The sequence below is a fragment of the Lepus europaeus genome, chromosome 4 (assembly GCF_033115175.1).
Source record: "Lepus europaeus isolate LE1 chromosome 4, mLepTim1.pri, whole genome shotgun sequence".
NCBI lineage: Eukaryota > Metazoa > Chordata > Mammalia > Lagomorpha > Leporidae > Lepus > Lepus europaeus.
The window spans coordinates 92,667,758-92,685,601 of NC_084830.1; the positions used below are offsets into that span (position 1 = coordinate 92,667,758).

The 17,844-nt window shown below is 42.5% G+C and overlaps 1 protein-coding gene across 2 annotated transcripts in view; it reads left to right on the top strand.

The window, feature by feature from the left end:
- Positions 1-9,176: 9,176 nt before the first annotated feature.
- The window catches only part of PCMTD1 (protein-L-isoaspartate (D-aspartate) O-methyltransferase domain containing 1), an 82,186-nt gene continuing 73,518 nt past the window's right edge, over positions 9,177-17,844 (top strand). The window contains exon 1 of one of the 2 annotated variants that reach the window (XM_062188504.1): positions 9,177-9,281. The gene's annotated coding sequence lies outside the window, so the exon portion shown is untranslated. Of the gene's footprint in view, positions 9,282-9,571; positions 9,686-17,844 lie in introns of those variants that run through there. The other variant, XM_062188503.1, reaches the window with a different exon arrangement.

Below are 17,844 nucleotides of genomic sequence, written 5' to 3' on the forward strand. Positions count from 1 at the left end.
CTCTGTTCTGTCCTAATGAAGGATTTCTTGTCACAACTATTATTTTATTAATTATCATAAAATAATTAATATTAATAATTAATATTATTTTAAACTGTGTCATTTACTAACATTTTAAAGAACACTCTATTTGAAAATCAGTTGGCTCAGTTGTTCATAACCATTGTGTTTGTCAACATATTTACAGCAGAGAAAATCCCTAAATATGAGCTATAGCTTCAGTGCCTGGACTTTTTTTTTTTTTTTTTTTTTTTTTACTGTGATTCAGTATTCTATCAATACGGGTGGGTAGTTGGCATAGCAGTTAGGGGGCCACTAGGGCACCAACATCCAATATCTGAGCATCCGGATTCAAGCCCCATTTCCACTTCCTGCTAATGCACACCCTGAGAGGCAGCAGATAATGACTTGTGGGAGATTCAAATGGAGTTCCTGGCTCTTGGCTTTGGCCTGGGCCAGTCCTGATTGTTGAGGAAATTTGTGGAGTGAACCTGAGAATAGAAACTCTGTCTCTCTGACTATGTCTGTCTATCTGTCTCTCTCTCTCTCTTTCTCAATCTGTCACTCTTTCAAGTAAAAAAAAAAAATAATAATAAGGGAAGTTGGGCTTACTGAGAAAGGAAATTATCATCTTTATTTCAGAGTTCAAATGCCATGCTTTTTTTCTTTAAATACCTGTGAGTACATAAACTTGGTACCTTCCATTATACCATGAATCACTGAGGCAGATTTTGAAATGGTTTGATCTCAATAATTGTTATATACAGTACATTTCTTTAGTTCTTACAAAAAGGCACTGGAATCATTCACAGCTACATAAAAATGAACACTAAATTTTGTCTCCTTGTTGCTTGCTGCATCCAAATCCAATGACCACCCACATTTGGTGGCAGGCTCCCTCTCCAGGCTTAGTTCCTGTTACCCTTTATGCATTCTGTGTTCTAGCTGAATCAGATTAATTTCTGATCTTTGAAATTTCATCACGCATTATTCATGTCAGTGCTGATCTTTGATATTCCCTGTCCCTGAAGTAGTCACTCTCATTGTCTCTGTAACTCAAAAATGTTCTGTCTTGATTCAAATCTGACTTTTGCCATGGAGCACTTCTACTTCTTCTCTTCCTCCCCCTTCTCCCTCTCCTCCCCCTCCTCCTCCTCCTCCTCCTCCTCCTCCTCCTCCTGTGTTTTTACACACAGCTCTCTGGAAGAAGTCTTGGAATGAAAAAAAAAAAAATCTAAGAATAAATCTGAATCCAGATGCAAGGTGAGGGTTAGATTTGCCTTCTCTTAAATATTAATGATTTCTGAAAATGGAATGACTTACTTTTTGTATTTTTAAGTGCCTGAATACTCATGGTAGAGAAGAGATCATGAGAAATTGGAAGGAGAGACAAAAGCTAAAAGGCCATATCTGTTGATAAAATGTGACTTAAATTCATTGTTTTTAATCACCTATGATAGTTACCAAGTAAAAGCAGCTCCCTCCCTAAACTATTATTCTAATGAAAAAAAAAAATCACTATTGAGGCCCATAAAGTCACTTGCTTTGCAAAATTTGACACAAAGACATAATGCAGATATTCATAATAGGGAGATAATTTTAGCTTATTATACTTTTAGTCCATTAGCAAGAAAGTTAAGATTTCGTATGTGAACAGAAGACAGGTTCCAAAAACAGCCATATATTCATTATATAATTATTTAAATGATTTAAGATGAAGCAATTAAAGTTTCATGTCACCACCTTCAAATAGTTGAGTAAATTATCTAATACCTACATTTCTTTATTAAAAATATTTATTTATTTATTTGAAAGAGTTACAGAAAGAGAGAAGGAGAGGCAGAGAGAGACAGAGAGAGAGAGCGAGGTCTTCCATCCACTGGTTCACTCCCCAATTGGCCACAAAGGCTGGAGCTGAGCTGCATCTGAAGCCATGAGCCAGGAGCTTCTTCCAGGTCTCCCACATGGTTCAGGGGTCCAAGGACTTAGGTCATCTTCCACTGCTTTCCCAGGCCCTAAGCAGAGACCTGGATCGGAAGTGGAGCAGCTGGGACTGGAATCACTGCCCATATGGGATGTCAACACTGCAGGTGGCGGCTTCACTCACTACACCACAGCACTGGCACCATACCTACACTTTTTAGAATTATGAAATAAAAATACGTAAACATAAATACAGTTATCAGATAATCCATGGGCTCAAATTATTTTATAAATGAAAAATTCTCCTTTCTTATTTTACAACATCTATATTAGTTTATTAAGAGAATGGATATTATACATAACTTTAAACATCATTTGGCCCACTTAATTACATTAATATGCAATTAGAGTTAAGCCAAAGCAACAAGATAACTTCTTTTTTTTTTTTTTTAAAGATTTTATTTATTTATTTGAGAGGTAGAGTTATAGACGGTGAGAGGGAGAAACAGAGAGAAAGGTCTTCCTTCCGTTGGTTCACTCCCCAAATGGCCGTCACGGCTGGCGCTGCGCCAATGTGAAGCCAGAAGCCAGGAGCTTCTTCTGGGTCTCCCACGTGGGTGCAGGGGCCCAAGCACTTGGGCCATCCTCCACTGCTTTCCCAGGCCACAGCAGATAGCTGGACTGGAAGAGGAGCAGCTGGAACTAGAACCAGCACCCATATGGGATGCCAGTGCAGTAGGCGGAGGATTAATCTACTGTGCCATGGCGCTAGCCCCAAGATAACTTCTTATAACTTCTCACCATAGGTAATCAAAAGGTTAATCGATATCATTTCTTTAATATGATAACTTCTCAGCCAGTAGAGGAGGTAAAGTATTGATGTAGAAATCAGTAGTAATCATATTATTAGATATGCTTTTAAAAAAAGATTTATTTATTTATTTGAAAGGCAGAGTTACAGAGAGGGGAAGTGGGGGGAGGAAGGAAGGAAGGAAGGAAGGTAGGAAGGAAGGACGAACAAAAGAATCTTCATCTACTGGTTCACTCTCCAAATGGCTGTGATGCTTTGGGCAGGGCCAGGCTGAAACTAGGAGCCAGGAGCTTCCTGCAGTTCTCCCACGTGGGTGCAGGGGCTGAAGCACTTGGGCCATCTTCCGCTGCTTTCCCAGGCACATTTGCAGGCAGCTGGATTGGAAGTGGAACAACTGGGACTCGAACTGGTGCTCATATGAGATGACAGAATCATAGGTTGCAGCTTTCCCTGCTATGTCACAATGCCAGCCCCAGATGTGCTGTTTTTAAACAAATCTTTACAAAGTGAGAAACGAAGCCTAAAACAAACAATCCTTTAAATGTCTTTGACACTTTTCTGTATTGTTAGATGAAGGAGGAAGGTGGAAGATATGTATCTCTATCATACATATTATAGTTTGATTATTGAATAGAAATTACATTTAAATTTCCAATTGGATACATAATGCACAAACAGGCTTCAATTTTAATATTAAACAGCAAAGAAATTTCTAGAGTACATATTTGAAGAATAGCATCAGAAGACTTCAAGCATAATTTTTTCTTTTCCGTTTTTTTATGGTTTATTTATTTGAAAGGTGGAGAGATAGAGAGAGAAAGAGAGAGAGAGAGAGAGAGTCCTCCATCTGTTGATTCACTTCCCAAATGGCTGCAAAAGCCAGGTCTGGGCCAGGCTAAAGCCAAGAGCCAAGAAGTTCAACTTGGGCTCCCACACAGGTGGCAGGAACCTTCCCAGAAGCCTTAACAGAAAGGTGGATCAGAAGCTGAGTATCTGAAACTCCAACCAGCCCTCTGATGTCTGATGCTAACATCACAAGCGGAGGCTTAACCCTCTGTACCACAATGCCAGTCCTGCATAATTTATTTTCACTTGTTTATACAATCTCTTAATTACTTAGATCTCAATAGTTACTAAATTTAAGATGTCAAAAACAACTCTAAAATGAAAGGTTTTTGCTTTTTTTAGTATTTTGTTGTGAATACTTTGGTGAAGGTGTAGGTCACAATGAAATGTGAGCATTTACATTTGTGTCTCATAAGACCTAAGTTCTTTCAGGTTCCATTTTTGTTTCTTAAGACTCATTATCCAATAATTTTTAAAGAAAGATTCATTTATTTATTTGAAATGCAGAAATACAGTGAAAGAATCTTCCAACTGCTAGCTCACTCTCCAAATGGCCACAATGGCCAGGGCTGGGCCAGGCCAAAGCTGGGAGGTAGGCTCTTCTGGGTCTTCCAGGGAGGTGCAGGAGCCCAAGGACTTGGGCCATCTTCTGCTGCTTTCCCAGGCCTATTATCAGGGAGCTGGATTGTAAATGCAGCAGCTGGAACTTGAACCAGAACCCATATGGGATGCCGGCCCTGTGGGTGGAGGCTTAATCTTCTATGCCACAGTGCCGGCCCCTATCCAATAACTTTACATGAAGTTTTTCTTGGTTTATGACAGTGTTAGGAAGTTTCAGATAGTCTAGAATAGCTAAGAAATTCTAGGAAACTACTAGCATCTGATAATGAACTTGATATTTTGGTTGAGCCATTTAAGAAGGAAAAAATTAAGAGTGATTGGAGGTTAAGGCCATCTATAGCAGCAGTGGTGCACCATCTAGGGCAATCTTCCAATGAGGAAGGACAGCTTGTGGTCTTTTTGGTCACATCCACAAACACGGATAGCATCATTGACTATGAACCGCAGCAGTAGCAACACAACAAACTATTATGGCCCAAATAAATTATAATGGCTCATAAAAGAATATTGGAGTAGGTTTTTGAAAAAAGACTATCACTTCCTTAGAAAAGATAAACATTAGTAATACTTGGAATGGGACATTTTTACAAAAGAAAGTCTATTTTGTATCAAATTCCCTATCTGTGAATCATGCATGTTTCATGTAAAAATAAAGAATATACCTGAAAAACATGGTCATGGTTTGAACCAACAGTTCTCAAACTTTATCACTATCAGAATCACCCAGAGGCTTGTTAAAACAGAGTATCCAAATTATCTGTACTTCTAAACTTCCTTGGGACTTGATGTCTCTGGTCTCAGGCCACGCTTTGAGAAACAATGGTCTAGACTGAGCTGTAGTTTTCACTTTTCTCAAGCAGGTAGCTACTCTTACGCTATCAGAAGTCATGGTCTTGAGTTTTGATTCAAGTATTTCTTACTACAGGAAATAATCACGTGACAACAGAACACGGTACCAAATAGATATTTATTAAAAAGAAAAAGTTATAAGGGGCTGTCACTGTGGCATAACAGATAAAGCCACCACCTGCAATAACACCCTCCCATATGGACAGGGTTCATGCCCTGCTAACGGCCTGGGGGAAAGATGCCCCAAGTGCTTGGGTCCCTGTTACTCATGTGGGAGACCTGGAAGAAGCTCTTGCCTCATGGCTTTGGCCTGGCCCAGCCATGGCCATTGTGGCTATCTGGGGAGTGAACCAGTGAATGGAAAATCTTTCTCTCTCTCTCTCGTGTCTCTTCCTCTCTCTATATAACTCTGATTTTCAAATAAACAAATCTTCTTAAAATTTATTTATTTAATTTTGAGATTTATTTATTTTTTTGAAAGGCAGATTTACAGAGAAGTAGAGGTAGAGCAAGAGAGAAAGATCTCCTACCTACTGGATCACTCCCCCAAATGGCTGCAGTGGCTGTAGCCAGGCCAATCCAAAGTCAGGAGCCAGGAGCTTCCTCTGGGTCTCTCATGTGGGTGCAGATGCCTAAGCCCTTGAGCTATCTTCTACTGCTTTCCCATGCCATAGCAGAGAGCTGGATCGGAAGTGGAGCAGCCAGGTCTAGAACAAGCGCCCTTATGGAATGCTGGCACTGCAGGCAGTGGCTTTACCAGCTATGCCACAGCGCTACCACTCCCCCTCCCCCCCGCCTTTTTTTTTAAAGAAAAAGTTCTAGTAGGCAATAGTTGTCAGTATGTTGTTAAAATCCCTTTTGTATTTCTCATCTCCTGGATTGTTTTTCATGTCTTTAATTTATAAATTATACAGACACAAAAGTTATCATTCCTCTAGAATTCAGGATTCTAAGTGTCCCAAGCTTCTTCCTTCATTTTCCAGAAAACATTAGTGCTAATTACTAAATGTCTGTGCTTCCTAAAACCCCTCCGTTGAACCAAATCATCAATGTGACAATACAGTATTAGCAGGTATGTCTGTCAAGAGGTAATTAGGGTCTTTATAAAAGTGGTACTGGAGATGTGTTTCGTTCTTTTGTACCATGTAAGGATACAAGAAGAGGGCACCACTCATGAAAGCAGGCCCTCAGCAGACACCAAATTTGTTGGTATCTTGATCTCAGACTTCCCAGCCTTTAGAATTGTGGGGCATAACCTTGTTTGTAAACTATCCAGTTGGTGGTATTTTGTTGTAGCAGCCCTAATGGACGAAGAGAGTTACCATCTTCCTAACAGATCAATTTATTTCTTAAAATCAATTAAGACATGTTGATGATTTTTTTTTTTTCCAAACAGAGCTATTGTGGTGAAAGTAATTCTTCCTCTTTCACTGTTTTTGGGGAGTGGCAGGAGAGGTGATGAACTTAACTGAAAATAGTAAAAGGAAATAAAATTGTAGAACAAATGAAGCCCATATTTAGTGAAATTTTAGCTCTCTTGACATTGCAGGGCAAATCAGAGCAATGATGAGGACATTATTTATTTATTTACTTTTTTGAGACTTCATGACCAGACTTGACTATAAACCATAATCAAGGCCTATTATGCAACACAAGTGTTAGGAAAGAACTAGATGTTTTAAGGTAACCTGGGCAATGCATGGAGGCCTCCAATTTTGAGGCTGAAGAAAACATGCAACAATGTGAACTTTATATGAGGGAAACATGGTAGTTTGAATGTTGAACCTTTGTTGAATCAATTATGCATTCAAATAAAGCACATTTCAGATATAAGGAGACTTCTTCCTATACAGTATTTTGAACAAATTGCTAAATACTTATATACTATGGGCATTTTCTGCTCAATAACAAAATTGAAGCAACCTAGTATGAATAATTAAGTGTGACTGCTGTTGCCAAAATCAGACTTAGTGTAACAATGGATCAAGAATTCTGGGAATAAATTGGGACTACGTAAATTAAAGTGTAAGTAAACCTCTTAGTGATTCTAAATGATGGGCTATTTAAAAATTTAAATTATCCTTAAGGGGCAGTTTAGCAGGTAAAATCTGCCACCTGCAAAGCCAGCATTCCATATGGGTGTCAGTTGAGTCCCAGCAGCTTTGCTTCTGATCCAGCTCCCTGCTAATGTGCTGGGAAAGCAATGGAGGATAGCCCAAGCACTTGGGCTTATGCCACCTGTATATGAGACCCAGATGAAGCTCCTGGCTTCTGGCTTTGGACTGGCCCAGCCCCAGTTGTTGTGGCCATTTGGGGAGTGAGCCAAAGGATGGAAGATCTCTGTCTCACCCCCACCCCCCACCCCTTTCTCTCTAACTCTGTTTTTCAAATAAATGTCTTTAAAAAAATTATCCTGATAAGACAATGTACAGGCCCACACTTCATGCATTATAAATTACTGGGAAGACACACTCAAAGAAACTGTATGTGAAAAGTACGAAATGGAGGCATAATCAGAAATGACCTGAAAGTGGAGATGGGATGACCCCAGGAGGGGTCACAGGAACATAGAGTTAACAGTTTGCTTATTTGGTGTTCAACAACTGCCTCACAAGCATGGCACTTAATGCTGTTCATTAAAAATAATACTTAGTAGTTTTATTAAAAATGGCCACCCCCTGCAACGCCCTGCCTGTAGCCCATATTATGAGCTCAGGTTTGAGTCCCAGCTCCCTGCTAATATGCCTGGGAAAGCAGTAGAAGATGGCCCAAGTACTTGGGCCCCTGCAACTTATGTGGGAGACTGAGAAGGAGTTCTGGGCTCCTGGCTTCAGCCTGGTCCAGAACTGGCCATTGCTGCCACTTGAGGATGGAAGATCTGTTTCTGCCTTTCGCTCTCTATAACTCTTTCAAATAAATAAATAAATGTTTTTTAAAAATGGCCTATGTTCAATTTTAATGCAGAAGTGAAAAAATGGTCTAGAATTCTGAAAAATTCTGAAAAAAAATCAGAAGTGAAAAAGAAAATATATATAAGTGAAGGAGAAGGAGAAAACAAAGGAAATCCTGTAAGAGTTATTGAATAATTTTACCCATTTTCCTAATCTGGATTCTCATTTGTTCTTATTTTGCTTGTAGTAAAGTAGTTCTATGTGCTGAACTTTCTGCTTGGAACAGCAGAAACCTAATCCTGTAAGACTGTCATATGATCCCACCACAGTTAGGAGTGTCCTGGGCCCAGGCAAGACAGCCAAAGGGAGCTAATGAATCTGTGACCCGCAGGCATAGGCCAAAGGAACATGAAGATTCGGAACAGCTCAGAGCTCACTGTCCACTGTACGTGCATTCACACTTCGAGTCCAGACAGTGAAGCTGAATGACAGACTCCCCTGGCAGCAATTCTGCTTGCTAGTTATTTCAACCTTTGACGTTGTTAGTTCTTTCCACACCCTTGCACACGGTTGTAATGGTGAGAAGCAGAAACCTGGGCCTCACGGGTGTTTTAGTTGTAATTTACCCTAAGTAACCTGTAAAGGTGGCCTACACTCACTACCAACACACCTGAAAATCCTAACGGAACACAATTCGAGCAATGAAAGGGATTTCCGACCTCCTAGAGGGATGTGGGGGGAGGGGAGAAGAAACACAGATTAACGAAAAGGGAAACAGAACGCTGGGATGAAAATTATATTATCTGGGTGGGACATGTTGCCTTTTATGTATAATAAATTGAACTGAAAAAAACTATTAGACGTCTTCTGCCAGGAGCCTCGCACGTTCCCTGCTCGGCCTATGGCAGCGGCGGTATTTTTCCAGCTCGCCTGACCCCGTGTCTCCTTTCCTCTTCGCAACCTTTCCTGCTGGTAATGGGCTGCGGGACGGTTAAGCAAGCGAACAGGAACTCCATTGGTGTAGAGCTGGTTTGTTGAGTGAAGCGCACATTTCACCCGTGGGTCGGACCGGCCCACGCACACGAGGCTCTGCAGGTGCACATTCAGGAACTGGGGCCAGAGGCCGATCCAAGAAGGCAGAGCGCACGAGCCCGGCCGAGCGCAACTTCCGGACGCTGAGCCGATCCTTTAAAGCGGCACCATCTCTGGCTCTTCAGATCAACCGCTGCAACACCCACAAACGCCTCAGCGGAGGAGGTTCCGGAGCCCGCCAAAGAAAGGACCACCCCGGACAGACTGAGCACGACCGCCACAGGGTGTCTGCGACAGTCCAAACGCAGGTAGGGAGACGGCAAGGCTGACTGCGATCTCGCGGGAACTTCCGCCACAGCTGTCGTCCTCCGGCCTCACTCAAAGCGTCGCGTTGTTTGGGCCTGGGGGGGCGTGGCGAGCCCGAGGGGGCGGGGCCAAGGGGGGGCGTCCCCAGGCCTTGTTGACTTCGGCGTCCTAGCCGAGCGGCCGGCTGGCCTGAGGCTCTCTGCGCATGCCCAGCTCCCGGCGGCGCTGGAGGCCGGGACGGTCCGGCTACCCCGTCGCGGGTCCTGGCCCCGCCCCTCCCCCCGGCCGCCGCGGCGGTGTTGTTGTGGTGGCGGCGGCGGCGGCCGGCTGCAGCGGAGCTCGCCGAGTCTGAGGAGCCTGGCCCTGTGCGTCGCTGCGGTGGGCTGCACTGGCCGGCGTGCCACAGGTAAGGTCGCTGCCCGCGGGTTTGAGGTCGTGAGGGTTGTGGCGGGGCCGCTGGAGCCAGACGCCCGGTGGGGTCGCGCTCGGACGCCTGGGGTCTTAGGTCCGGGGTCAGGCGGTCAGATGCTGAGGAGCGGAGGTCGAGGGTCTATGGTCGGGGTGCGGAGGACGCAGGGGTCGGCCGGGGAGTGGAAGGGGCTGGACGGGGCCTGGGGGTCGCGGACCGAGGTCAGCCAGGGGCGTGGAGGCCGGGGCGCCGAGTCCTCTGTTCGGTCCGGCAGCTCACACCTGGGCTCTGGGACCCCGGAGTCCCCGACGTTGGCGTCGTCAGGCCCCCGTCGGCCCCCCAGGGCCTTTTCCGACCCTCGCGGTGACTTACTGTTGTTTTGGTTTTGACGGAAAAGAATGCAACCTACGTAGGCTCGGGGAAGCCTTGGGGGCTGGGAAGGGTTTCAGGAGATTAGTGCAGGCGCTAACGTTTTCCTTCCTACTTTTGTTTGGGCTTGTACTCCGTTTGCGGTGAGTGCGGTGCCCGTGGTATACGCTTGGGGTCGAGGGGACCCCGGAGTGGAACCCGAGGGAGCAATTCTGCAGATCCAAGATTGTGGTGTTAACTTACTTTGTTTTCATAGTCCTCTTTTTAAAATTGAGAAATTACAGCTATGTGTCTAGCGTTACAAATAGAAGAATTTGAGTACAGAGGAGAAAGTGTGCTTTTAGCGATAGTCACTATCTTTTATTAGGAAAGTGCTGCGTGCTTTTTAAGAAAAAAAATTAATCAGGTAAACAATCAAGACTCCTGCCCTCCCCCCACTCCAATATGTCTCTTTGCTAACTACCCAGGGTAACCTGTCTTCAGATGTACTGTGGAGCCATGCAGAAGTTTTTTGTGTGCATAAAATGAGTGTGCAAAGAAATAAAAATTCAGGTCATCTATAGTATGTCATTTTATTAGTCAACAATACGTACATCACAAATGATACCTAATTGTAAGAGCTATGGAGCGCTGTGATTCTTGTTGCTGAACATAGTTTTCAATAATCAGCAACTTTTAAAAGGGTCTGCAAACCGGTGTCTTTAAATATAAGGTAGTGAAACTGTCAGAATGTTCAAGGCCGCTCGGGACATTTTCATACTGAGCAGGTTGAGTAATATGTTTACACAGAGCTTGATGATAGTTTACATGAGGCCCAATGACTTCATAAAACAGGTTACTAAAATAGTTTACTTTCTGTTTTTTTGAGTGCCTTTTACCAAAGTAAATTTAAATTCCATGCGATTAGTTGAAAACATTTAATTCCTTAAACACGAAGTGGCAGTGGTGTGAAGAGGTTAAGGTAGAATGATAGTTGCTCAGAAGTTTGTGTTTCAGATAGAAAAAAAAAGGTACCAGAGATATTTTGATACATAAGTCATAGAGAATATGCTGGAAGTGGAAGGCTGGTGCTGCACTGCTTACTTATTAAGTAAGAGAGCAAGCAAATGCTTCCCGCATTTTGTATTTCTGTGTGCAGAAGAGCTGACGTCTTTGTTGATTTCATCACTAACTTCTGTTTATTAAAAGTACTGTGTGTCCATCTTGGTGCTAGCTTCCAGGGAAAACAGAACTGAGTGAGATAACCACAAACGGCAGCTAGATTCTAAACACAAAAAGCTTGCAATCATAGGCTAAATTGTGTAGCATTTTATTATTTGGGAGATATGCTTAAAAGGAGTAAGAAAAGGAGTAAGTGGCTTTTTAGGTGCCATTCTTGCTAATAAAATGTTGTTAGTGTTTTCTCCTAACTACATAAGTGACATTCTCCCCATTTTTCTTTTTTCTTTTTTTTTGTCTTCCTTTTCCGTTGGTTCACCCCGCAATGGCCGCTGCGGCCAGCGCGCTGCGCTGATCCTAAGCCAGGAGCCAGGTGCCTCTCCTGGTCTCCCATGCGGGTGCAGGGCCCAAGGACTTGGGCCATCCTCCACTGCACTCCCGGGCCACAGCAGAGAGCTGGACTGGAAGAGGAGCAACCGAGACAGAACCTGGCGCCCCGGCTGGGACTGGAAGCTGGGGTGCCGGCCTATTGAGCCACAGCGCCAACCCATTCTCCCCATTTTGTAGATCAGTAAGGAGAGACTCTGAGAAATTTATTAAACTGCCCTAGATTCCTTTACTTTTTTCGTGGTGGAACTTGCTTAAACTCAGGTGTGCTACATTCAAGAATCTTTACATTATTGGTTCCCATTAAGGTAAACTGCCTTATGCAATCATTGATCTTACAGTTTTCTCTTTGAAATGTTCCTTATAAACTTGAGACATGATTATAATCATGTGTATTGTAAATAGTCCAAGGGATAACTAGTGTGAGACCATGTTGGTGTCTTTTTAGATGAGATTTCTGTTGTAAATTAAAATATTAAAACACCTTGATCTTAGGTTCTTAACCACAAAAGATGGAGGATTATGTTGGTTTACTCATTGCACATTCCATGTAAATTTAGGTACCCTTGTGAATTGCTACTTATTAAGCACTTTGATGGATGAGCTCACTTCATTACATAATGTTAGAAACTTAGTTGAAATTTTTGTAAACTAGTATGATGAAAAATACAAGAGAGTCCAAAAAAAGTGTAAAAAAACCATTTGCTTATTTCACTTTCAGTACTTTAATAGCCTCTTAAAAATGCATCTTGACAGATATTTTATGGTAAGTCATAATATTATGGTATATTAATATTGTGGTATATTAATCAGTTTTAGTTTTCCAGCAGGTGTGACAACTATGTAGTTTATGGAAATATGATAAATACTGAAATTAATAAGACATGATGAGTTGTAATATGTATTTGAGAAGAAACCCACACAGAGGAAAAGACTAGGACTTTTTTGGCAATTGTTAAGCATGATAATTGGGTTCATATCTAAGTAGTAGCGTATTGACCTTTGATTGATTATCTCTTGGTCAGTGGATGTGGGCTTTAGGACAAAAATATATGAACCCCACAAAGAATATGCTAAGATCTGTTAAGATCTGTTGACTCTCAGCCTTTGAGGTGGGGACTAGAACTCTAATGCTGTGTGTCTTTTCTCAAAAATTACTAATGGAGAGCTTGTTACTAATGGGAGGAAATAGAAAGCTTCTTTTGCAGTTTAATGTGAAAATCCTTTAGGGACATTTTTCATGAAAAGCGAGAAATAAATCAACTGCTTAGGTCCTGTGTATGATAATGTCAGTGTGATCTCTACAGTTTAAAAGCTGTTTGGCTTCTAAAAACTAATTTGTGTGAAACAGCTATTGTGGAATTGCATAAAGGATCTGATCTCTGATTTTTTTTTTTTTTTTAAATTTTTGACAGGCAGAGTGGACAGTAGAGGGAGACAGAGAGAAAGGTCTTCCTTTTTGCCGTTGGTTCACCCTCCAATGGCTGCCGCTGTAGGCGTGCTGCGGCCGGTGCACCGCGCTGTTCCGATGGCAGGAGCCAGGTGCTTATCCTGGTCTCCCATGGTGTGCAGAGCCCAAGCACTTGGGCCATCCTCCACTGCACTCCCGGGCCACAGCAGAGAGCTGGCCTGGAAAAGGGGCAACCGGGACAGGATTGGTGCCCCGACCGGGACTAGAACCCGGTGTGCCGGCGCCGCAAGGCAGAGGATTAGCCTATTGAGCCGCGGCGCCGGCCTGATAATCTGTTTCTAAGGAGAAACTGGTTAAGATCAAAGAGAAGCCCAAATAGAAAGGGCGATAAACTGAGAGTTGATTCTTAAAATAGGCAGAGAGGAAGCAGGAGCTTCTTCAAAGAGTGGGTAATCAGGAGAGTGAAGTGTGTGGATGGATGTCAAGAAAGATGAGATTTTAGAAGTTGCAGTTTTGAGGTACTGAAGAAATACCTAATTCTAATTACAATTCTGTGTTAGCTGTGTCCTGCCAGGGGTTCAGTTGGAATAATCAACATCTTACAGTTACTGGTAGGCTCTCATAGAGCTTCTATAAGAGTCGCATTATCATAAGTGAAGTCTAAAGTTATAATGAGCATTTGAAGAGCTGTAGAATGTGAAGTGCTGTGAAGATGTCTTTTCTGTGGTTTTTGCAAGTCAGCTGGTCCTTCTTGGCAGCCTTTTGTTCATTCTCTCACTTTTTTAAGTATAGGTGTTAGCTTGGGGTTAGTTCTCTTCTTCCTGTTTAGTGCTGTGTTCTCACCTTTGGTGATTTCCCACACAGACCCAGCTTTTCAAGTGCTTACTCCCTCTGCTGAGGCTCCTAGTTCTGCCTCATTTTCTTTCTTAAATTTGCTGTTCTTGTACTCCCAGGTAAACACTTCACTGGCTGTCACTTTGTTTTCTTGTATCAATAAATCTAGAATTAAATTCTTTCTCTTTGCAAATTCACTTCTTTTCCTGGTTCCTTTTTTATATTAGTGACCTTAACATCTTAAAAAATTTTATTTGTGTATTCAAAAGGCAGACTCTCCAGATGCTTGTAGCAGCTAAGGCTGGTCTAGGTGAAAGCCAGGATCTGGAACTCATTCCAGGTCTCCCAGGTAGGTGATAGGGACTCAAGTACTGGAGTCATCACCCACTGTGTCTTAGGGTAAACAGTAGCAAGAAACTGTATAGGAAATGGAGGAGCTGAGACTCAGAACCAGTCACTCTGATATGGGACACAGGCGTCTCAGGTGGTACCTTAACCGCTGTGCCAAATGTCTGCCCTAACCTTAAAATTTTCTTAGTCATCCAGGCTCAGAATCGAAAGGTCATCTTCCTATTTTCTCAGAAATAGTTGTCATCTTATTGCATTGTGGTTCCTGATGATCCTGTCATCTTTGTGTTTGTCCAGCAACCATGTTTACAATAAGACACACCTCTACTCTCTAGATTCTGCCATTCATCATTAATTATTGCTTTTAATTGTCCTAAAGGAAATGGAGTTCTGATTATATTCCCTGCCTCATGACACACACACAAAATTTTCAGAACACTTGTTGGGTGTTTCTTAAGTCAACCACCCTGCTGAGTGCTTTGTTCTCATTTGGTCTTCATACATTGATAATACTGTTATCCCTACTTTACAGAGGAAGAAATTGGGACTTCATGAGCCTGAAGTTGCTAGTAGGTAGAAGAGCTGGGATTTGAATCCTAAGCATGGCTTCCTTGGAAGTCTGTGTTGTTAATTACTGTGCCTTTGCTGTAACTCCAAGTTCCTCACTGGAAAAAACTCCAAGTTCCTCATTGGAAAAAACTCCAAGTTCCTCATTGTTTCCTTTCTGTATTGTTTGGCCTTGGTGCCCCTTTGAAAATTTATTTCTTGTTTTAGTCAAACTGAGGTTTACATTCTTTCTGTTTTAACATCTCCCACCATCTGTTCCAAAAAGAATGTAAACCTAAGTTTTACTTTACTTTTTGTTTTCTCATGCATTTCCATTTCTTGGAATCTTTTCCTTCTCCCTTTTCTGACATTAGAAGCCTTCTCTGTAAGAGGCTAGCTCATGCACCATATTTCCTGAGAGTGCTCCCCCCTTATAACTTCCCTGTCTGTATAGAGTCAGGTCTGTCCTCCACATTCATATAGCTTTTTAACCTCGGGCTGATACTTCTCTGAATTGGATTATATGACATTTGAAAGCAGAGACCATGTTTTATTGTTCCTCAGGAAATAGGGATGATTACGTATGGAAATAATTACTGGAAAACTGCCCCTTTCCTTGGCATTTAAGTAGTGTTTGATTTTAGCACTAGATTCTTAACACATAATAGCTTATTGGAGTTTTTCATTGAGTATGTCTGCAGTGGAACCAAATTTTCTTGTTCTAGGCTATCATGTGAGTTCTTTATTTGTATCTTATTAGGTAATTATGATAAGTTTATTTAAAAATGGTTTTCTTTATGCATATGTCTGAGTTTAAGTATTATATAAAAATTCCAAAATTAATGTTTGACTTTTGATTTTTTCTTAAGATTTATTTATTAGAAAGACTGGCAGAAAGAGAGATATCTTCCATCTGCTTGTTCATTCTCCAAATGCCCACAACAACCAGGTGTGGGTCAGGTGGAGGCCAGGAGCCTGGAACTCCATCTAGGTCTCCCATGTAGGTAGCTGGGGCCAAGTCCTTGGGCTGTCGTTCTCTGCCTTTGAGGTGCGTTAGCAGGAAACTGGATCGGAAGCAGAGCAGGCAGGATTCTGTGATATGGGACACAAAAACAGTGTGGCAAGCAGAAGCTTAACCTGCCTCACCATAACAGCTGCCCTTTGACATTTGAATTCTTTCCCTGGTGTTGAGACGGAACAGTGATATTCTCATAAGCTGTCTGGCCTCACAGTTTCTGTAGTGCTTATGTAGCTATGAAAGGTGGGATAAAATTACGTGGTAATTACTGTACTGCAGTGTTGTTCTGTTCCTTTTGGTGATGTCATGGCTCAAGTACTTGGGTCCCTGCTACTCATATATGGAGACCTAGGTTGAGTTCCTGGCTCTTGGCTTTGTCCTGACCCAGCCCTGGCTGTTGCAGGTGTTTGGGGAGTGAATAAGCAAATGGGAGATCACTCTTTGTCTGGTCTGTCTCTGTGTCTCTCTGTCTTTAAATAAATGAAAATAAATACATATTTTTTAAAAAGAATTATGAATGTAGCCTATCTTGGATGGCAATGGAGAGAGACATTTTCTTCTTGGAATGCTAAATGCAAGATCATAAAGGAGAGAAACTTTTTTTTTTTTTTTTAAGATTTATTTTATTTATTTGAAAGAGTTAGAGAGGAGAGCCAGAGAGAGAGAGAAAGAGAGAGAGAGCTTCTATCCGCAGGCCCACTCCCCAAATGACCGCAGTGGCCAGAGCTGAGCTGATCTGAAGCCAGGAGCTTCTGCCTGGTCTCCCACACAGGTGCAGGGCCTAAAGAGTTGGGCCCCCTTCCACTGCTTTCCTAGGCCATAGTAGAGAGCCGAATCTGAAGCAGAGCAGCCAGGACTTGAACCTGCGCCCATATGGGATGCTGCTGCTGTAGGCCGCGCTTTAACCTGCTGCACCACAGAGCCGGCCCCGAAACGTTCTCAAACTAAGCAATTTGTTAGTCTGCCTGCCCTCAGCTTTACAAAATATTAAGGTAGTTTCGGATACTTTGCATATACAAGATTCAAGCAATTTATTGATTTTAGAAATAGATTCAAATTTTAAGTGATAAAAAAATGTAAACTGAAAATGACTCATTCTGTTTGTTTTTTAAAGATTTATTTATTTATTTGAAAGTCAGAGTTACACAGAGAGAGGAGAGGCAGAAAGAGGAAAGGCAGAGAGAGAGAGGTCTTCCATCCACTGGTTCACTCTCCCAGTTGGCCACAATGGCCGCAGCTGTGCCAATCTGAAGCCAGGAGCCAGGAGCTTCCTCCGGGTCTCCCATGTGGGTGCAGGGGCCCAAGGAATTGGACTATCTCCTACTGCTTTCCCAAGCCATAGCAGAGAGCCGGATTGGAAGTGGAGCAGCCAGATCTCAAACCGGCGCCCATATGGGATGCTGGCGTTTCAGGCCAGGATGTTAACCTGCTGAACCTGGTGTGCCGGGCCCGCTAGGCGGAGGATTAGCCTGTTGAGCCATGGCGCCGGCCTAATTCTATTTTAATAATAGAAAAGAAACAGTGAATTTGTTCACATACAAGTAAATATGAATAGATTTCTTTTTTCCACTTGTGTAAATATAAAGCAATATTGCAAGCCATTTTTCACCAAAGAATTGTTTCCTTCTTTTAAAGGAATTTGCGAACTCAAAGTATGCTGTGTATAGCAATAGCTGTAGATTGTGCATCTATTAAAATTTATTTAATGATATTCCTACTATGGACATTTGTTTCTCTGCTTTTTTTTTTCAAATAATGTCTTTACACAGATTTAAACTTTTTATTTTCATCTATTTTAAAGGCAGAGAGAGAGATTTTCCATCTGTTGATTCATTCCCCAAATGCCCACAACAGCTGAGCCAGGAGGCCAAAGCCAGGAGCCAGCACTCCATGCTGATCTCCCACATGGGTGATGGGAACCAAGCACTTGACCCATTATCTGTTTCCTCCCAGGATGCATGAACAGAAAGGTGGATCAGATGCCGAACAGCCAGGACCCAAACCAGTGGTCCAGTGTGGGATGCTAGTGTCTCGAGTAGCAGCTTAACCTGTGCCATAATGCCTGTCTGTTTCTAGTTTTTTTTT